The sequence below is a fragment of the Lontra canadensis genome, unplaced genomic scaffold (genome assembly GCF_010015895.1).
Source record: "Lontra canadensis isolate GAN:19392208 unplaced genomic scaffold, GSC_riverotter_1.0 scaffold6, whole genome shotgun sequence".
NCBI lineage: Eukaryota > Metazoa > Chordata > Mammalia > Carnivora > Mustelidae > Lontra > Lontra canadensis.
In genome coordinates, this window is record NW_022631000.1 from 2,914,880 (window position 1) to 2,937,904 (window position 23,025).

General features: G+C 36.9%; 1 protein-coding gene across 5 annotated transcripts in view; it reads right to left on the minus strand.

Moving 5' to 3' along the window:
- SENP7 (SUMO specific peptidase 7) overlaps positions 1–23,025 on the minus strand; it is a 168,639-nt gene that overhangs the window by 94,435 nt on the left and 51,179 nt on the right. The gene's annotated exons all lie outside the window — the stretch shown is intronic.

Genomic DNA, 23,025 nt, shown 5'->3' on the forward strand with positions numbered 1-23,025 from the left:
TGAGAAAGAACACAGCTGGAGTATTACAATCTCAGATTTCAGGATATACAACACAAAGACACAATAATCAAAACAATATGGTGCTGGCACAAAAACAGACACATAGATTCATGAAATAGCATATAGAGACTAGAAACATATCCATGTCTATATGTTCGATTAATCTATGACAAAGGAAACAAGAATACACAATGGGGACAAAAGTCTTTGCACTAAACGGTTCTGAGAAAACTGGACATTTTCTTACACCACACACAAAAATAAACTCCAAATGGATTAAAAATCTAAACGTGAGACCTGAAACCATAAAACACCTTCAAGAAAACATAGGCAATAATATTTTGGACATTGGCCTTAGCAACCAATTTATGGATCTGTCTCCTTAGGCAAGGAAAACAAAAGCAAAAATAACCAACTAGGACTATGCCAAAATAAAAAGCTTTTGCACAACAAAGAAAACCATCTACAAAACAAAAAGGCAATCTACTTAATGCAAGAAGATATTTGCAAATGATATATCTGATAAGGAGTTAACACTAAGTTGTATAACTCAACACACCAAAATATCCAATTTTTAAAAAGAGCAAAGGGGGCACTTGGGTAGCTCAGTTGGTTAAGCATCTGACTTGGGCTCAGGTTATGATCTCAGGGTCCTGGGATCAAGCCCCATGTCAGGATTCCCACTCATCGGGGAGTCTCTTGTCCCTCTCCCTCTGCCCCTCCCCTTGCTCATGTTCTCTTTCTCAAATAAATAAATTTTTTTCAAATGGGCAGAGGACCTAAATAGACATTTTTTCCTAAGAAGCCATACAGGTGGCAAACACACATCACTAATCATTAGAGAAATGCATGGGATGCCTGGGTGTCTCAATGGGTTAAGCCTCTGCCTTCAGCTCAGGTCATGATCTCAGGGTCCTGGGATCTAGCCCTGCATGGGGCTCTCTGCACAGCAGGAAGCCTGCTTCTCCCTCTCTCTCTACCTGCCTCTCTGCCTACTTGTGACCTCTGTCAAATAAATAAATAAATAAATCTTTAAAAAAAATCATTAGAGAAATACAAATCAAAACCACAATGAAACCACCCCACACCAGTCAGAATGGCTAGTAACAAAAAAACAAGTAATAAGTGTTGGTGAAGATGTAGAGAAAAGGGAACGCTTTATATAGTTAAGACACTATATAAACCTTTCATAGGAATGGGTATTATTGCAACCACTGCAGAAAACAGTATGGAGAGTCCTCAAAAAATTAAAAATAGAAATACCATATGATCCAGTAATTCTACCACTGGGTACTTCCCCAAAGAAAATGAATTTGAAAAGATATATGCACTCCTATGTTTATTGCAGCACTATTTACAAAACCCAAGATATGATAGCAACTTAAGTATCCACCAATAGATGAATGGACAAAGAAGATGTGGTATATATGGTATATATGTATGTGTGTGTGCATATATATATATATATGCACACACACATACATATATACCATATATATATATATATGCAATGGAATATTACTCAGCCATAGAAGAATGAGATATTGCTATGTGCAACAATATGGATGAACCTAGAGTGTATTATGCTACATGAAATAAGTCAAAGACAGACCAATAATATATGATTTCACCTACATACTGAATCTAAAAAACAAAATCAAAAGACTCTAAAATACAAAGAACAAACTGGTGGCTGTCACAGGGGAGGTGGGATAGGAGGATGAGTGAAACAGATGAAGTGGTTTAAGAGGTACAAACTTCAGTTATAAAATAAATAAGTCCTACAGAAGAAAATACAACCTAAAGAACACAGTAAATAATGATGTAATAACATTGTATGGTGACTACACTTATAGTGTGAACACTGGGAAAAAAATAATAAAGAAAAGCTCTCTGCCATCCCCCTACTTGCCTAGAAACAGGACATAATTTATTAAGGTATCTCCCTTTCCTGTACCAGGAAAGGCAGAATTCTTACTCACCAAGACACAATTCTAGATTCTTACCAGCCCAGAAACAGATACCAAGAACTATCCACATAACAAACCTTACCAAATAACCTTTATCTTCCATTTGTTTCCCCCATATATTTACTTCCCATTTTATTTTATGTAGGGGCTTGCAGCCCCTAAAAGCCTAAACCCTTTTTACTTTGTCCTACTTTTGTTTTGTTTTTTAAAGATTTTATTTATGTATTTGCCAGAGACAGAGAACACAAGCAGAGGGAACAGCAGGCAGAGGGAGAAGAAGACTCTGCTGAGCAAGGAGCCCAATGCAGAACTCGATCCCAAGACTCTGGGATCATAACCTGAGCCAAAGGCAGACATTTAACCAACTGAGACACCCAGGCGTCCCCCTACTGTTCTTTGTTAAGACACTATATAAACGTCAACTTCTGGGGTACCTGAGTGGCTCAGACCGTTGTCTGTCTTCATCTCAGGTCATGATCCTAGAGTCCTGGGATGAGCCCCGTACTTGGCTCCCTGCTTTGCTGAGAGCCTGCTTCTCCCTCTCCCTCTGCCTGCCGCTCCCCCTGCTTGTGTTCTCTCTGCCAAATAAATAAATAAAATATTTTAAAAAATAAAAAATAAACCTCAAATTCTGACCTCCCCCCCGTGATTTAATCATTGAGTTCTTCCACATATATAGGGATGCATATGTTAATAAACTCTGTTTCTCTCCCATTTCTTTAAAAAGATTTGATTCATGTCTTCTGCCCATTTCTTGATTGGATTATTTGTTCTACCCTATGACCCAGCAATTGCACTGCTGGGTATTTACCCTAAAGATACAAACGTAGTGATCCGAAGGGGCACGTGCACCCGAATGTTTATAGCAGCAATGTCTACAATAGCCAAACTATGGAAAGAACCTAGATGTCCATCAACAGACGAATGGATAAAGATGTGGTATATATACACAATGGAATACTATGCAGCCATCAAAAGAAATGAAATCTTGCCATTTGCGACGACGTGGATGGAACTAGAGGGTATCATGCTTAGTGAAATAAGTCAATCGGAGAAAGACAACTGTCATATGATCTCCCTGATATGAGGGAGAGGAGATGCAACATGGGGGGTTAAGAGGGTAGGAGAAGAGTAAATGAAACAAGATGGGATTGGGAGGGAGACAAACCATAAGCGACTCTTAATCTCACAAAACAAACTGAGGGTTGATGGGGGGAGGGGGGTTGGGGGGGGTAGGGTTATCGACATTGGGGAGGGTATGTGCTATGGTGAGTGCTGTGAAGTGTGTAAACCTGGCAATTCACAGACCTGTACCCCTGGGGATAAAAATATATGTTTATAAAAAATAAAATTAAAAAAAATTAAAAAAAAAAGATTTGATTTATTTATTTGTCAGAGAGAGTACATAAGCACAAGCAGAGGGAGCAGCAGGCAGAAGGAGAAGCAGGCTCCCCATGGAGCAGGGAGCCCAATGTGGAACTCAATCCCAGGATGCTGAGATCATGACTTAAGCCAAAGTCAGATGCTTAACTGATTGAGCCAACCAGGTACCCTTGCTTCCCTCCCATTAATCTGTCTTTTCTCGGTTTATTTACAGGCCTAGACACTGAATCTAAGTTGCTACAGGAATTTTTTCCTCCCCTAAACTTCATACACAATTTACTGAATTGCATGTCTCCACTGATCTATAGGAACATAATTCTTGTTAACCAAACTGTGGTTAAAGCTGTCAACTTTGCCCCAGACCTATGAATTTTGACCTCCTCTCAGCCTGAGCCAGCATACAACCCCCGCCTAGAATAGAACTGACCTCAAGCTAAAAAATTTTTTGATCTATTATACCATCCCAATGGTTGCTCATTTCTACTTCCCCAAATCCAGTATTTCAAGCCTTGTTTACTTCTCCCTAAAAAAGAAAAGCCTTTTTCTGGCTAACTTTTGAGATACTTAAAGATCTACGGTGTGTTCTCCCTATTACAATAGTCCCTTTCCTTCTCTTGTAATTATTCCTTTATTTTTCAATCATGGGTCATTTTGTTTCTTAGGGGAAGTCCTCCTATCTTTCACATGGTACCACAGCAGTTATCTGTGTAGGAAAAAAATTGTATTTACATACATTAATTACAAAATTACTGCCTTCCCTGAATATCCCAAGTAAAAGAAAATCATTCAAGTCTGGCTTTTACTGCCTTGTAATCCAGGTGCTGCTTTACTTATACTGGTAACTATTATTTTCCTTCTCCGAAAAAGTGCTACATATATAATATGTTATGTAATTTAAATATAAGAAAGTACTAGATAATCCCAGATATGTCACTGAGGAAATAAATCTCAGATTTCAATTAGCCTAAAATACCTTCCATTAAGTCCCCTAAACAGAGTTTTCTAACCTGTTGACTTGATTTCCTTCACATGATTGACAAGTTTACTGAATTCATGTTCAAACAACCCACTTCCCCAAGCTTCTCTACTCCCCAATGAAACCATTTTTAAAACTTTCTACTATTTTCCTACTAATTACTAACACTGATTTTTTTCTTTTAAACAAAATCCACTGATAGAATATGAGCATTTTATGACAATCTTTGTTCCAATATGCACCCTTCCATCCAGTAAATTCCCATTATACTTACATAAGAAATTGGGTTTCAATCTGCAGTGTTAATCCTAATATGAATATTCTTCAAAGCTGAACCACATATCCATTGCAGTTACATTTCTTTTCCTGAACAATGTTTTGTTTTTCTAGGAGTAAATTACTTAAATTTTTATACAGTCAATTTACTTCCTTTTCCATGTAATATCATTTATGTTTCACTGATAATAATTAATAAAATCCTCTCAATAAAACCAAACATCAGGTAGCCTAACATCTCTAAGAGAATATAGGACAGAGACTGTGACCCACACAGCCTGAATTATTTACTACCTTGCCCTCTGGGGGAGGAAAATAAAATAAAATAAAATAAAATAAAATAAATATATATATATATATAGAGAGAGAGAGAGAGAGATCTGTCCTTTTACACGCTCATTTTAGTGAAGCATATCATAAAGGATAAAGGAGCTTCCTAAGAAAGTGTATATGGCAAGTGAATTTTTTGAGAACGTCTGTGTCTAAAAAACGTATTGAATCTACTCTTAGACTTGAGTTGAGTATAGAACAACAGACAGGAAATAATTTTCTCTTTGAATTCTGAAGATATAGCTTCATAATATTCTACCATCCAGAGCAGCTAAGAATTTCAATGCCATTATAATTCTTAATCCTTGTTAAGTGACTTTTTTTTTTGGTCTCTGAAAGCTGTTAAGATTTCTTCTTTATCTCTGATATTTTGAAATCTCATTATGTGCATTAGTTAAGGTTTCTCTTTTTCCATTTTTTTCTCCCTCGACATAGTGGTAACATTCATTAAGGCTTTTCAAACTGGAAACTTATTTTTCAGATGTTGGAGAGGTCTTTTAATATTTTCTTGATAAATCCTTCCCTTTATTTTCTCTATCTGATATTCCTATTATTTACATGTTGTACCAGTTTGATTCACCACTTTTCTTATCTTTTCTACTATCTCTACCTAATCTATTTAACAGGTGAAAATTTTAGCTATATCTTCTACTAGATATTCTTTATTGCTTCAATCTTATTTGTAATTTCCAAGAGCTTTTTCTTATTCTCAAAATGTCACCTTTTATAGTTGCCTATCTATTCTTCAGGAATGTGATCTTATTCTGTAAAAGACAAAGACAAACAAGATAGTAGGTCTCCAGTTTTCCCCTTCCTTTTTGCCTTTGCCCTTTTCTTTTCTTTTTTTTTTTTTTTGTAACTACCTCCACCACCCAGAAAACTCTAACTAGCTGATCTACAAGGTTCACAAAGACAACACCGAAAAATATTGTAGTGATGGTTATCTCCAAACCGTTGCACCTTCCCAAACTGTAACAAGCCCCAACCTTTCTAGAAAAAGTGACTTCAGGGAACTTAAAAAAATGATGTCCCTTTATTCCTCTCTTCGTTTTTCCCCTTTTCCCTGTTTGGGAGACAGACATTAAAGACTACGCCATTCAAAAGTAGATGAATAAAAGGATGAAATTAGAAAGTTACCACATATACACAGGGAAAGGCATAGGCTCGAGTAAGACCTCAAAAAACCTTAAATTTATAGCACATGATTAACTTTGTCAAAGAGACCGCCTACAACAATAAAAAATAAACATAATAAAAAACAAAAATAGCAAACTCTGGAGAAGGGAGAGAACTTGATTTCCAAAATTATCACATTATTAGATACAAATGCCCAGTTTTCAACAAAAATCATAATGCACAGAAAGTATGACATATTCAAAGGAAAAAAAATTAATCAATAAAGCTGTCCCTGAATGAGACTTGATGGTAAACCTACTAAACAAAGTCTTTAAAACAAATGTCTTGGAGATGATTAAAGAATTTTTTTTTAAGATTTTTTTTTTTAAAGATTTTATTTATTTGACAGAGATCACAAGCAGGCAGAGAGGCAGGCAGAGAGAAAGGAAGGGAAGCAGGCTCCCCACTGAGGAGAGAGCCCGACATGGGGCTCGATCCCAGGACCCTGAGATCATGACCTGAGCCAAAGGCAGAGGCTTTAACCCACCGAACCACCCAGGCGCCCGATTAAATAATTTTTTTAAAATCTGAGAAAAGTCAAGAAAGTGATTTATGGACAAAAATGGAAATATCAACAGATATTGAATACCTAAAAGAAAACCAACAAAATTCTGGAACTAAAAGCACAATAATTAAAATGAAATATTCATTAGAGGGATTCAAAAGTAGATTTGAGCAGGCAGAAGAATCAGCAAACATGGAAGGATGCCTATACTCCTAACTTAATATATAAGCAATTAAGGCTTAGAGGTTGTATCACTTGCCCTTGAAAAACATGGGATGGCTGACAATATTATCTGTGCCTGGGACTGTATTAGCCAGGGACACATAAAAAATCAAAGGGCAAGGGTGCCTGGGTGGCTCAGTGGGTTAAAGCCTCTGCCTTCTTCTCAGTCATGATCCCAGGGTCCTGGGATCGAGCCCCACTTTGGGCTCTAGGCTCAGCAGGGAGCCAGCTTCCTCCTCACTCTCTGCCTGTATCTCTGCCTACTTGTGATCTCTGTTTGTCAAATAAATAAATAAAAATCTTTAAAAAAAGTAAAAAATAAAAAAATAAAAAATAAATCAAAGGGCATATTCAATTTAAAATAATTCAATGAATTTTTATTTAGTAATTTTTAATAATTTAATTATTTAATTATTTAATGAAGGTTTTATTTACAAATAAATAAAAAATTTTATTTATTTTTATTTTATTTTCTATTGTTTTATTGTTTATCACTCTGAGATACATTATAATCAAATTCATGAAAGACAGAGACTCTTGAAAGCAACAAGAAAAAAGTGATTTGTCACATATGAGAAATGTTCAAAAAGATAGGAAAATTTCTCATCAAAAATTCTGGAGGCTAGAAGGCTGTGGACTGACATATTCAAAGTCCTAAAAGAAAAAAACCCCATCAACCAAAAATCTTATATTAAGTAAAACTGTGCTTCAAGAGTAGAGAGATATTAAGACATGCCCAAACAAAAGCTGCTAGTTGGTTACCATAAGGACTGCCCTGCAAGAAATGCTCAAGGAAATCCTGTAAGAAGAAACAAAAAAACTACACAGTAACTCAATACCATATGAGGAAATAAAGATCTCAGTAAAAGTAAATACATGAGCAACTGTCTAACTTTGGTTTGAAACTACCCTTTTTTCCATATGATTTAAATGACTAACATATTTTTTTAAAAGATTAGTCTAAATGCTACTATTATTCCAATTTTGGTTTATAACTGCAAATTTTGTTCCTTATATAATATAAAGGAAAATGCATTTAAAATAATTATTAGTTTCTGTTTTTGAAGATAAAATATATATAAAGATGTCATTTTTTGAAATCAAGAATTAAAAGAGGAGATAAAACTTTAAGAAATTTTTTACGTTTTACTTGTCAGTTTTTACATATTATTCAAGTGAAACACATAGATTCAAACTAGAGTACTACAACTTTATAATGTTAAATGTAGTCCTCATGGTAACCACAAAGAAAATAGCTATACAAGAGGAATTAAGAAGGGAATTTAAAGTGGGAGGAAGCAAGATGGCAGAGGAGTAGGAAACTGAAATATCATCAGGTCCCAGGAGTTCAGCTAGATAGTTATCAAACCATTCTGAACACCTACAAACTCAACAGGAGATAGAAGAGAAAAAGATTGGCAAATCTAGGAACATAAAATCCACCACTTTCCAGAAAGTACGACGTGCAGAGTAGTGAACCTGAAGCGATGGGAAGATAGACCTGGGGGATGGGGGGCAGTGGCCTCCTCGCAAGTAAGAGAGCAGCGGAGCACAAAATCAAAACATTTAGAAGTCGGCTCCACTGAGGGACATTGCTCCAGAGACTAAGCAGGAGGTGGAGCCCTCATGGGGACAGTATGGTCTCAGGACCCACGGGGTCACAGAAAAACCGGGGGTATCTGAGTGTGGCAGAGATCCCAGGTATTGGAACAAGGAAGCTGGCTACAGAGACACAGCCGAGGAGTGCACTCTCAGCTCGGGGCTACCTTAAACCATGACCCAAGTCACAGTCATACCACTGCTCTTCAAGTAGGGACCCAATAAGTGGCAGATTCGGAAAGACCCCCTCCTTCCTCCTTCAGGAGGAACGGCGAGGAATGCACCACAGGAATCTGCTGGGTTTGGAGACTCCAAACAGGGCTGCGTGCCACAGATAAAAACAGAGGGCTACAAGCTGGGAGAGCGCAGAGTGCGGCGGGAGACCAGGGAGATGGGACGGATTGACTGCTTTTCTCTGAGGGCACATTGAGGAGTAGGGCCCTGTGGTCTCAGCACATCCAGGCCAGAGATTGGGAGGCCATGATTTTCATTCCCATTCTCCAAAGTGGTAAAGAAAGTGTTCAGGAAAAAAAGCTACCAGGAGCAAAACCAAGCAGATTAGCTTGGCCCCCACAAGGGCGGTGCAATTCCATCTCGAGGAAAGATCTTTGAGAATCATAGCAACAGGCCCCTTCCCTAGAAGATTAGCAACACCATCCAGCCAAGACCAAGTTGACTGATCAATGAGAACTGCAGAACTCCTGAAGAGGAAAATACAATACATAGAATTCATGGCTTTTTTTCCATGATTCTAAATTTTTTAAAGTTTATTTTTTTCTTATTCTACTTCTTATCAATTTTTCCTCTTTCTTATTTTAACATTTTTAACTATTATATTGTATCAATATCTTTTTTTTTTTTAAAGATTTTATTTATTTATTTGACAGAGAGAGATCACAAGTAGACAGAGAGGCAGGCAGAGAGAGAGAGAGGGAAGCAGGCTCCCTGCTGAGCAGAGAGCCCGATGCGGGACTCGATCCCAGGACCCTGAGATCATGACCTGAGCCGAAGGCAGCGGCTTAACCCACTGAGCCACCCAGGCGCCCTATCAATATCTTTTTAAAAAATCTTTTTAACTTTGCATTGTCATAGTCATATTCTGTCCATTGTATTTAAACTTATTTTTTGAATACATATAGGTTTTTCTTTCTTTAAAATTTCGGGATACAGTTTCTTCTAACAGATCAAAATATACTCTAAATCTAGCACATGGCTGTGTTCTATTCTCCAGCCTGGTCACATTGTTTCCTTTTTTTCTTCCCCTTTCTTTTTTTCAGTCAAATTCTTGCCTTATGAACTCCTTTTTTAGAACCTTTTTTTAATTTACATCTTTACAGTCATACCCCAAACCTTCATTGTGTTTACCTTTATTTATATATATATACTTTTTTTCTTTCTTTCTTTAAAATTTTGGGAGGGAGTTTCTTCTAACAGACAAAAATACACCCAAAATCAAGTGTGTGGCTCTGTTCTATTCACCAGTTTAATTTTTTTTTTCCTCATTTCTTCTCCCAGTTTCGAGTCTCTTCCAATTTGGTTATAACAGAGAATTTCTGTAATTTGGCAAAGGGAACAAGCATCAAAATCCAGGAGACACAGAGAACCCCTCTCAAAATCAGTAAGAATAGATCCACACCGCATCTTCTAATAGTAGAACTTACAAGTCTCAGTGACAAAGAGAAAATCCTGAAAGCAGCAGAACATGAGGTCTGTAACATACAATGGCAGAAATATTAGATTGGCAGCAGACCTATCCACGAGACCTGGCAGGCCAGAAAGGACTGGCATGATATATTCAGAGCACTAAATGAGAAAAATATGCAGCCAAGAATACTATATCCAGCTACACTGTCACTGAATATAGAAAGAGAGATAAAAAGCTTGCAGGACAAACAAAAACTAAAAGAATTTGCAAACACCAAACCATCCCTACAGGAAATATTGAAAGGGGTCCTTTGAGCAAAGAGAGAGCCTAAAAGTAACAGACCAGAAACGAACAGAGACAATATACAGTAACAGTCACCTTACAGGCAATACAATGGCACTAAATTCATATGGTTCTTTTTTTTAATATTTTATTAACTTATTTGACAGAGAGAGAAATCACAAGCAGGCAGAGAGACAGGGAGAGAGAGGGGAGGAAGTAGGCTCCCTGCTGAGCAGAGAGCCCGATGCAGGGCTCAATCCCAGGACCCCGGGATCATGACCTGAGCCGAAGGCAGAGGCTTAACCCACTGAGTCACCCAGGCATCCCTAAATTCATATCTTTCAATAGTTACCCTGAATGTAAATGGACTAAATGTCCCAATCAAAAGACACAGGGCATCAGGATGGATTAAAAAATATATATATCCATTGATATGGTGTCTGCAAGAAACTCATTTTAGACCCAAAGACACCTCCAGATTTTAAGTGAGGAGGTGGAAAACAATTTACCATGCTAATGGACATCAAAAGAAAGCTGGGGTGGCGATCCTTATATCAGACAAATTAGATTTTAAGCCAAAGACCATAATAGGAGATGAAGGACACTATATCATATTTAAAGGGTCTGTCCAACAAGAAGATCTAACAATTTTAAACATCTATGCCCCTAACATGGGAGCAGCCAATCTTATAAACCAATTAATAACAAAATCAAAGAAACACAACAACAGTAATAGCAGGAGATTTTAACACCCCCCTCAATGAAATGGACAAATCATCTAAGCAAAAGATCAACAAGGAAATAAAGGTTTTAAATGACACACTGGACCAGATGGATATCATATATACAGAACATTCCATCCCAAAGCAACAGAATACACATTCTTCTCTAGGGCACATGGAACAATCTCCAAAATAGATCACATCCTGGGTCACAAATCAGGTCTCAACCAGTACCAAAAGATTGGGATCATTCCTTGCATATTTCCATACCACAATACTTTGAACCTAGAATTCAACCACAAGAAGAAAGTTGGAAAGAGCTCAAATACATGGAGGCTAAAGCACATCCTACTGAAAAATGAATGGGTCAAGCATGAAATTAAAGAATAATTGAAAAAATTCATGGAAACAAATGAAAATGAAAACACAACTCTTCAAAATCTTTGGGATGCAGCAAAGGTGGTCCTGAGAGGAAAGCTAATAGCAATACAAGTCTTTCTCAAGAAACAAGAAAGGTCTCAAGTATACAACCTAACCCTACACCTAAAGGAGTTGGAGAAAGAACAACAAAGAAAGCCTAAACCCAGCAGGAGAAGAATAAAGAATAAAGAATAAAAAATAAAGAATAAAAATTAAGACCAGAGCAGAAATCAATGAAATAGAAACCAAAAGCACAGTAGAACAAATCAATGAAACTAAGAGCTGGTTCACTGAAAGAATTAATAAGACTGATAAACCCCTGGCTAGACTTATCAAAAAGAGAAAGGACCCAAATTAATAAAATCATGAATGAAAGAGGAGAGATCACAACCACCACCAAAGAAATAAAATTACAAGAACATATTATGAGCAACTATACGCCAGCAAATTTGACAATCTAGAAGAAATGGAGGCATTCCTAGAGACATATAAACTACCAAAAGTAAACCAGGAAAAAATAGAAAACCTGAACAGATCCATAACCAGTAAGGAGATTGAAGCAGTCATCAAAAATCTCCAAACAAACAGCTCCCCAGGGGAATTCCACCAAGAATTAAAAGAAGAATTAATACCTATTCTCCTGAAACTGTTCCAAAAAATAAAACTTCCAAACTCCTTTTATGAGGCCAGCAATACCTTGATCCCAAAACCAGACAAAGACCCCAACAAAAAGGAGAATTACAGACCAATATCCTTGATGAACGGATGCAAAAATTCTCACCAAAATACTAGCCAATAGGACCTAACAGTACATTAAAAGGATTATTCATCACAACTAAGTGGAATTTATTCCTGGGCTGCAAGGTTGGTTCAACATCTGCAAATCATACAATGGGATACAATACACTAATAAAAGAAAGAACAAGAACCATATGATACTCTCAATAGATGCTGAAAAAGCATTTGACAAAGTACAGCATCCTTTCCTGATCAAAACTCTTCATGGGGCGCCTGGGTGGCTCAGTGGGTTAAAGCCTCTGCTTTCTGGCTCCGGCCATGATCCCAGGGTCCTGGGATTGAGCACCATATCAGGCTCTCTGCTCAGGGGGGAGCCTGCTTCCTCCTCTCTCTCTGCCTGCCTCTCTGCCTACTTGTGATCTCTCTCTGTCAAATAAATAAATAAAATCTTAAAAAAAAAAAAAAAAACTCTTCAAAGTGTAAGGATAGAAGACACATTCCTCAATATCATCAAAGAGATCTATGAAGAACCCATAGAGAGTATCTCAATGGGGAAAAACTGAGAGTTTGCCCCTAAGGTCAGGCACATGGCAGGCCTATCCACTATTACCACTGCTATTTAACATAGTACTACAAGTCCTAGCCTCAGCAATCAGACAACAAAAAGAAATTAAAGGCATCCAAATCAGCAAAGAAGAACTCAAACGATCACTCCTTGCAGATGATAAGATACTTTCTGTGGAAAACTCAAAAGACTCCACTTCAAAACAGCTAGAACTCATACAGGAATCCAGTAAAGTGTCAGGGTATAAAAATCAATGCACAGAAATCAGTTGCATTTCTATACACTGAAAGCAAGACAAAAGAAAGAGAAATTAAGGAGTCAATCCCATTTACAATTGCACCCAAAACCATAAGATACCTAAGAATAAACCTTACCAAAGACGCAACAAATCTGTACTCAGAAAACTATAAAATACTCATGAAAGAAATTGAGGAAGACACAAAGAAATGGGAAAATATTCCATGCTCATGGATTGGAAGAAGAAATAATGTGAAAATGTCTATGCTATCTAAAGCAATCTACACGTTTAACATAATCCCTATCAAAATACCATCAATTTTTTAAAGGAAATGGAACAACTAATCCAAAGTTTTTATGGAACCAAAAAAGACCCCAAATTGCCAGAGGAATGTTGAAAAAGAAAACCAAAGTTGGTGGCATCACAATTCCAGACTTCAAGCTCTATTACAAACTGTCATCATCAAGACACTATGGTACTGGCACAAAAACAGACACACAGGTCAATGGAACAGAATAAAAAGCCCAGAAATAGACCCTCAACTCTAGGGTCAAATAATCTTTGGCACATCAGGAAAGAATGTCCAATGGAAAAAAATAATCTCTTCAACAAATGGTGTTGGGAAAATTTGATAGCCATATGCAGAAGAATGAAACTGGACCATTTCCTTACACCACATGCAAAAATAGACTCAAAATGGATGAAAGACCTCAATGTGAAACAGGAATCCTTCAAAATCCTTGAGGAGAACACAGACAGCAACCTCTTTGATCTAAGCTACAGCAACTTCATCCTAGATGTTGCCAACAGCAAGGGAAGCAAAGGCAAAAATGAACCACTGGGACTTCATCAAGATAAAAGCTTTTGCATAGCAAAGGAAACAGTCAACAAAACCAAAAGACACCTGACAGAATGGGAGAAGATATTCACAAATGACATATCAGATAAAGGGCTAGTATCCAAAATCTATAAAGAACTTAGCAAACTCAACACCCAAAGAACAAATAATCCAATCAAGAAATGGGCAGAAGACTGAACAGACATTTCTGCAAGAAGACATCCAGATGTCCAACAGACACATGAAAACGTGCTCAACATTACTGGGCATCAGGGAAATACATATCAAAACCACAGTGAGATACCACCTCACACCAGTCAGAATGCCTACAATTAACAAGTAAGGTGTTGGCGAGGATGCAGAGAAAGGGGAACCCTCCTACACTGTTCGTGGGGATGCAGGCTGGTGCAGCCACTTTGGAAAACAGTATGGAGGGTCCTCAAAAAGTTGAACATAGAGCTACCCTATGACCCAGCAATTGCACAACTGGGTAGTACAAATATAGTAATCCGAAGGGGCTCATGCAACCGAATGTTTATAGCAGCAATGTCCACAATAGCCAAATTATGGAAACAACCTAGAACGTCCATCAACAGATTGGATAAAGAAGTAGTATATATAGACAATGGAATACTATGCAACCATCAAAAGAAATAAAATCTTGCCATTTGCAATGACATGGATGGAACTAGAGGGTATTATGCTGAGTGAAATAAGTCAATCAGAGAAAGACAATTATCATATGATCTCTCTAATATGAGGAAATTGAGAGGCAGGGTGGGGGACTGTGGGGGGGTAGGGAAGGAAAAAATGAAACAAGACGGTATGGGAGGGAGACAAACCATAAGATACTCTTAATCTCACAAAGCAAACTGAGGTTTGCCAGGGGCTGGGGTGGTATGGATAGTGTGGCTGCATGATGGACATTGGGGAGAGTATGTGCTATGGTGGGTGCTGTGAGTTGTGTAAGTCTGATGATTCACAGACCTGTACCCCTGGGGCAAATAATACATTATGTGTTAATTTAAAAAGTAAAAATAAATTAATTTTTTTAAAAGAAAAGAATTTAAGTATCTCCCTATTAAAAAAAAATCAACAAAAGAGAAAAATGCAAGAAAGTTGGAATAAATAAAAAAACCTATAAGACATGGAAAACAAATAGCAAAATAACAGAAATAAGTCACTCCTTATCAATACTTACTTTAAATGTAAATGGATTAAACTCCCCAATCTAAAGATAGTGGTAGAATAATTTTTTTTAAAAAGTGATTCAAGTATATACTGTCCACACAAGTGTCACATTAGATCCAAAGACATAAATAGTTTAAAAGTCAAAGGATAGAAAAAGATATTCCATGCAAATACTACCAAAAGAGAGCAAGGCTATCAGACAAAATATACTTTAAATCAAAAAGCATTATAAGAGAAAAGAAAGTAATTCTGTATTAATACAAGGTATAATACAGCTAGATGAAATAACCATTATAAACATTTACATACCTAATAATAGACCATTAAAATATATAAAGCATGAATTAACAGAAGACAAAAATAGACAGTTCTACAGTAATAGCTGGGAGACTTCGATGCCCCACCCTCAATAATGGATAAAACAATCTGACAGAAGACAACAAATTTGAGGACTTAAAAGACACAATAAACCTACTAGATCTAATGGACACACACAAAACAATCTGAACAACAGGAACAACAGGAGAATACATACATAGGACATTCTTCAAGATAGACCATATTCTAGGAACAAATTAAGTCTCAACAGATTTAGAAAGACGAAAACTCACAAATCTGTGGAAATTAAACAATACACTCTTAAATAGCCAATGCTTCAACAAGAAATCACAAGAGAAGTTAGAAAATACTTAAGAGACGAATGAAAACAAAACAACATACAAAAGAAATCTGCAAAACAGGGGCGCCTGTGTGGCTCAGTTGGTTAAGCATCTGCCTTTGGCTCAGGTCATGATCCTAGGGGTCCTGGGATCAAGCCCCGCATCCAGTTTCTTGCTCAGCAGGGAGCCTGCCTCTCCCTCTGCCAGTCCCCCTGCTTGTGCTCTCTCACTCTCTCTGTGTCAAATAAACAAATAAAATCTGAGTGAAATAAGTCAAGCTGAGAGAGTCAATTATCATATGGTTTCACTTATTTGTGGAGCAATACAAATAACATGGAGAACATGGGGAGATGGAGAGGAGAAGGGAGTTGAGGGAAATTGGAAGGGGAGATGAACCATGAGAGACTATGGACTCTGAAAAACAACCTGAGGGTTTTGAAGGGGCGGGGGTGGGAAGTTGGGAGAACCAGGTGGTGGGTATTAGGGAGGGCACGTATTGCATGGAGCATTGGGTGTGGTGCAAAAACAATGAACACTGTTACACTGAAATTTTTAAAAAATCACAAAACACAACAAAAGCACTAGTAATAAGATGATAATAAGATAAAATGCTTACCTTATAAAAAATAAAGACCTCAAATCAACTACCAAAGTTTACAATTTAAGGAACTAGAAGAAGAATAAAATAAATTCAAAGCTAACAGAAAAAAGAAATCATAAAGAACAGAGCAAATGACATACAGAAGAATACAGGAAAGATTAATGAAACCAGGAGTTGGTTCTTTAAAAAACTCAACAAACATGGCAAACTTTAGCAAAATGAGTGAAGAAAAAAAGCAAGATGATGCAAATTACTAAAATCAAAAATTAAAGTGGGGACATTGCTAATGATTCCACAAAAATACAAAGGATTATTATTGAGTACTATGAACTGTATGTCAACAAATTGGATAATGTACACTAAATGTACAAATACCTAAAAATAGAAAACCTAGACTAAATCACAAAGAAAAAGAAAATCTGACTTGACCTAAAATTAGTAAGAAGATTGAACCAGTAATCAAAAACCTCCCAACAAAGAAAAGCCCTAGCCCTGATGGTTTCACTGGTAAATTCCAAAATTTTATGAGTAAAGGCAATCATTCTAAACCTTTCCCAAAAATGGAAGCTGAAAGAACAATTCTAATTTATTCTATGAGGACAGCATTAACCTTATACTGATAGGATTGCAGTGATGCATCCAAAACACAAGGAATGCCTGAAGAAGAGGAAAGAGACAAGAACAGATTCTCCCTGATGCCTTCACAAGACCAGTGCTCTGTGCTCCCTTCGGCAGCACATACACAAGACCCGTGCTCTAACCCCTGAGCTATGGAGACTCGGAGACGGCTTCAGAGGAAGCATGGCCCTACTGACATTTTCACATGAATTGTGAGTGGATTAAACAATCTAGTCAAGAGGCAGAGACTGCCAGAACAGATGAAAAGTCAAGATCTGCCATGTTGTTTCCCTTAAAAATTCTTATGTTAAAATCCTAAACCCCCAAAGTGATGGTATTGGAGGGGGCCCTTTCAGAAGTGATTAGATCATGAGAGTGGAATCCTATAAATAGCACTCTTATAAAGGAGGCCTAAGAGAGACCCCTTCCACCCTTTGAGGATACAATGAAAAGATAACTATCTGCACAAAGCAAGAAGCCCTCATATACAATGAAGCTTCTGGGGCTTTGACAGTGATCTTTCCTGCCACTAGAACTATGAAAAATAAATATTTGTTGTTTGTAAGCCTCCCAGTCTATGGTACTTTGTTATATAGCAGCTCAAACTGCCAGGACAAGATCCAACTAAATGCTCTCAATGAGACAATTTGGATTGAAAGAAATAGGTTCAAAGTGTGAAAAGGTGAAAAAAGGTACACCATGCAAACACCAATCTTAAGACAAATGGAGTATATCAATATCAGACACAATAGACCTTAAAACAAGCAAAAATAGAGATAATGTGGGACATTTCATTGATAAAAGGGTTAATTCATCAGAAAGATACACCAATTACAAATATCCATACACTTAATAACAGGATAACAAAATACATTAAACAAAAACTGATAAAACAAAAGGGAGAAATTCAACAGTAATGGTTTGATACTTCAAAACACTTGAAATGGATAGAAATACTAGAATGAAAATCATCGAGGATAACAGGAGCCTTGAATAACAGTATCAACTAATTCAACCTAACAGACCGCTACAGAACACTCCACCAAACAGGAAGAGAATACACATTCTTCTCAAATACACAAAACATTCTGCAAAAAGACTCAAGACCATATGTGATGCCATAAAATAAAACTCAATAAATTCACAAGAAAGGTGGGCTGCCTGAGAGACTCAGTTGGTAAGGTGTCTATCTTCGGCTTAGGTCATGATCCTGGAGTCCGGGGATCAAGTCCCATGTCAAGCTCCCTGCTCAGCAGGGAGTCTGCTTCTCCCTCTGTGCCTCTCCCTGCTCATACTCTTTCTCTCTCTCCCTCTCTCTCTTGCTAATAAATAAATGAAATCTTTTTTTTAAATTTACAAGAAAGGAAATCATATAAAATGTTCTCAGACCTCAATGAAATTCAATAAAAAATTAACAACAGACAAATCAGTCATGGTAACATACTAAATAGCTCAGTGACTATAGTTAATAACACTGTATTGTATATTTGAAAATGGCTAAGAGAGTGAAAGTAAATCTCAAAAGTTCTCATGACAAGAAAAAAAGAAACGTTTAACTGTGCACGCTGAAGGGCCAACTAGACTTACTGTGGTGATCACATTTCTCAGTATATACAAATACTGGATCATTACATTGTATACCTGAAAATAATATAATGTTGTGTCAATTATATCTCAATAAAAAATTAACAGAAGAAAATCTTTGAAATTTAAAAATATCCAGAAATTAAATTATATACACTTCCATAACAAACGGGTCAAAAAATCTTACCTATCAGAAAATACTTTCAAGATTAATGAAAAGAACATCACAACATACCAAAATTTATGAGATATAACTAGCTAATATAGCTCAGGGGAAATTTAAAACTATAAATGTCTATGTTAGAAAAGGAGACAGATCTCAAATCAATAACCTCACCATACACCTTACAATTTAGAAAAAGAAGTACAAACTACTTCCAAAATAAGAACAAGGGGAAAAAAAGATTATAGTAGAAACAAATAAAATAAAATACAGAAAATCAATAAGGAGAATTGATGAAATCAAAAGTTGGTCCACTGAAAAGATCAACAAAATTAACAAATCTTTAGGAAGACTGAACAGAAAAAGAGAGAGAAGACGCAAATTAGTAAATCAGGAATGGAAAAGAGATCATTAACAATATTATAGTAATTAAAAAGATTATGAGAGAATATTTTGAGTGAGCATATGCCAATAAATTAGACAACTTATAAACGCACAAATTCCTAGAAAGGCACAGCTACCAAAACTGACATTAAAAAAAAAGAATATCTGAATAGAGCTATAACAAATAAAAATTTATAGTTGTAATGTGAAAATTTCACACAAACACACACACACATGCAAAATGCTAATGACCAGATGGCTCATTGGTGCATTTGATCAGTCAAAGAAAAACTGGCTGGCTCAGACAGTAGAGATTATGACTATTCATCTCAGGGCTGTGAGTTCAAGCCCCATGTTGGGTGTAGAGATTACTTAAAAATACAATCTTAGGGACACCTGGGTGGCTCGGTCAGTTGAGTATCTGCCTTCAGCCCAAGTCATCATCCTCGAGTCCTGGGATAGAGTCCCACATCCAGCTCCTTGCTCAGCAGGGAGCCTGCTTCTCCCACTGCCTGCTGCTCCCCCTGCTTGTGTTCGCTCTCTCTCTCTCTCTCTGACAAATAAGTAAAATTGTTAATAAAAAAATAAAATTAAAAAAATACAATCTTGGGCGCGTGGGTGGCTCAGTGGGTTGAGCCGCTGCCTTCGGCACAGGTCATGATCTCAGGGTCCTGGGATCGAGTCCCGCATCAGGCTCTCTGCTCAGCAGGGAGCCTGCTTCCCTCTCTCTCTCTGCCTGCCTCTCTGTCTACTTGTGATCTCTGTCTGTCAAATAAATAAATAAAATCTTTTAAAAAAAATACAATCTTAAAAACAAAACATTTAAAGAAAAATTAATATTGACCCTCCAAAAATTCTTCCAGAGAAACAAAAGGAAGAGAGAACACTTCCAACTCATTCTTCAAGGCCTGTATTAACCTGATTCCAAAGCCAGACAGAGAGAACATAAGAAAACAGCAATTAGGGGCACCTGGGTGGCTCAGTGGGTTAAAGCCTCTGCCTCCAGCTCAGGTCATGATCTCAGGGTCCTAGGATCGAGCCCTGCATAGGGCTCTCTGCTCAGCAGGGAGCCTGCTTCCCTCTCTCTCTGCCTTCCTCTCTGCCTACTTATGATCTCTCTCTGTGTCAAATAAATAAATAAAATCTTAAAAAAAAGAAAACAGCAGTTAAATTTCTCTTCTTAATGCAAATGTAAACACACTCAACAAAATCCTAACAAACTGAATCCAGCAACATATAAATGGGATCATAAATTAGGATCAAGTGGGATTTGTCCCAAGAATCAAAGTTGGTTTAAGATTTAAAAATAAAGTTATGTTATTATGTTATTAATACATTATATCAATAAAGGATACAAATTACGTAATATGAATGCAGAAAAGGCATTTGACAAAATCCAACACCCATTCATGATAAAGAGCCTCCAACAAATTAGTAATAGAAAGGAACTTCCTCATCATGAAAATGGATAGGTATTAGTCTATCTGGGTTACTATAACAAAATATTATAAAGTGGGTGGCTTATAAACAACATTCATTTCTCATGGCTCTGGAGGCTAAGTTCAAGATTAGGGTGCCAGCCAGCATGGTCAGGCTCTGGTAAAAGCCCTCTTCTAGACTGCAGATTGCTAACTTCTCACTGTGTCCTCACATGATGGAAGAAACTAGGAAGCTCTGTGAGGTCTCTTATTTAGGCAGGAATCCCATTCATGAGTGCTCCACCCTCATGAGTTAAACAACCTCCTAAGGACCCCATCACCAAATGCCATCACATTGGGCATTAGAATATCTTTTTTTTTATTGTTTTATGTTAGTCACCATACAGTACATCATTAGTTTTTGATGTAGTGTTCCATGATTCCTTGTTTGTGTGTAACACCCAGTGCTTCATGCAATCCATGCTCTCCTTAATACCCACCATCAGGCTCATCCATCCCCCCACCCCCTCCCTTCTAAAACCCTCTGTCTGTTTCCCAGGGTCCATAGTCTCTCATGATTTGTTTCCCACTCCGATTTCTCCCCCTTTGTTTTTCCCTTCTCCTAATGTCCTCCATGCTATTCTTCATGTTCCACAAATATGTGAAACCATATGATAATTGACTTTCTCTGTTTGACTTATTTCACTTAGCATAATCTCCTCCAGTCCCATCCATGTTGATCCAATAGCTGGGAATGTCAACATAAACATTTTGAGGGGACACAAACATTCAAACCACAGCAAAGCATCTATGAAAAACCTAGCTGACATGATACTTAATGGTAAAATACTAACTTTTTGCTCTGAGAGTGGGGGAAAAAATAAAGATGTCCATTCTCACCACTTCTATTCCACATTGTACTAGATGTTCTAGCCAGGACAATTAAGCAAAGAAAGAACATTAAATGCCTCCAACTGGAAATAAAGAAGTAAAACTGTCTTTATGAACAAAACTCCAAGCAATCTACTAAAAACTTCTAGAATTAGTAAGACACAGTCACAGCATATTATAAATCAGTTCCTATACACTAACAATGAACAGTGTGAAAATAAAATTTAAAAAAGCAATTCTAGTCACAACAGCATCAAGAAGAAGAAAATAAATAATCAAACACTGTAGAAAGAAATTAAAAAGGATCTAAATAAATGGAAAGATATTCATGTCTATGAATCAGAGGACTTTTAAATATTAAGTCAAATATGGCCAAAATCCCCAAATTAGTCTACAGACTCAACACATCTTCTACCAAAATTCTTGTTTGCTTTTTTGTTAAAACTGGCATTCTGATTCTAAAATTCAACTAGAAATACAAGGAACCCAGAACAACCAAAACAATCTTGAAAAATGTAATAAAGTTGGAAGTCTCTCACTTCCCGATTTCCAAACTCAATGCCAAGTTGTAGTAATCGAGACATAGTGGTACAGGCATAAGAACAGATATAGATCAATGGAATATAATTCCAAACCCAGCAATAAATCTTTATATTTATAGTCAATTGATTTTCAACAAAAGTACCCAAAAAATTGGTACCTATTCAACAACTGGTACTAGGACAATTGCGTATTCACAAACAAAAATATAAATTTGGATGCCTATCTCATATCATATCCAAAAACTAATTCCAAATGGATAAAAGACCTAAATCTAATAGGTAGAATCTTAAAACTCTTAGAAAACCCAAGATTAAATCACTGTAACCTCAGGTTAGGAAACAGTTTCCTAAGACAACAAAAGCACAGCAACAAAAGAAAAATAGATAAATGAAGAGTTTTTCGAAATGAAAAAATTTCTGTGCTTCAAAAGACAATATCAACATCAAGAAAGTGAAACACTGAGTGGGAGAAAATGTTTGCAAACCATATATCTGATGAAGACTTGTGGGAATGCCTGGGTGGCTCAGTAGGTTAAGCAGCTGCCTTGGGCTCAGGACCGTGATCCCAAGGTCCTCAGATCCAATCCCGCATCAGGCTCCTTGCTCAGCGGGAAGACTGCTTCTCCCTCTGCCTCTGCCTGCCACTCTGCCTGCTGTGCTCTCTCTCTCTGACAAATAAATAAATAAAATCTTAAAAAAAAAAAAAAGAAAAAAGACCTGTATACAGGCTATAAAAATAATTCTTACAACTCACAAAAATGGAAACAACACAATTTTAAAACGGTAAAGGATCTAAATAGACTACTCTCCAAAAAAAGATAAAAAATGACCAACAACCACATAAAAAGATAACGTCATTAGGAAATACAAATCAAAACTACAATGAGGTACCATTTCACACCCACAGGAACATCTATGGAAGGAAGGAAGGGAGGAAGGGATTACCAATTAACTATTGGTAAGGATATGGAATCACCAATATGTTTTTCATTTCCTACAAACAATTTACTTGAAAAGGGAGAATAAGACTACCTTAGAAAGTCCTCTGACATAAATTTAAGAACTCCAATTAGTCTTCTAATTCATGTT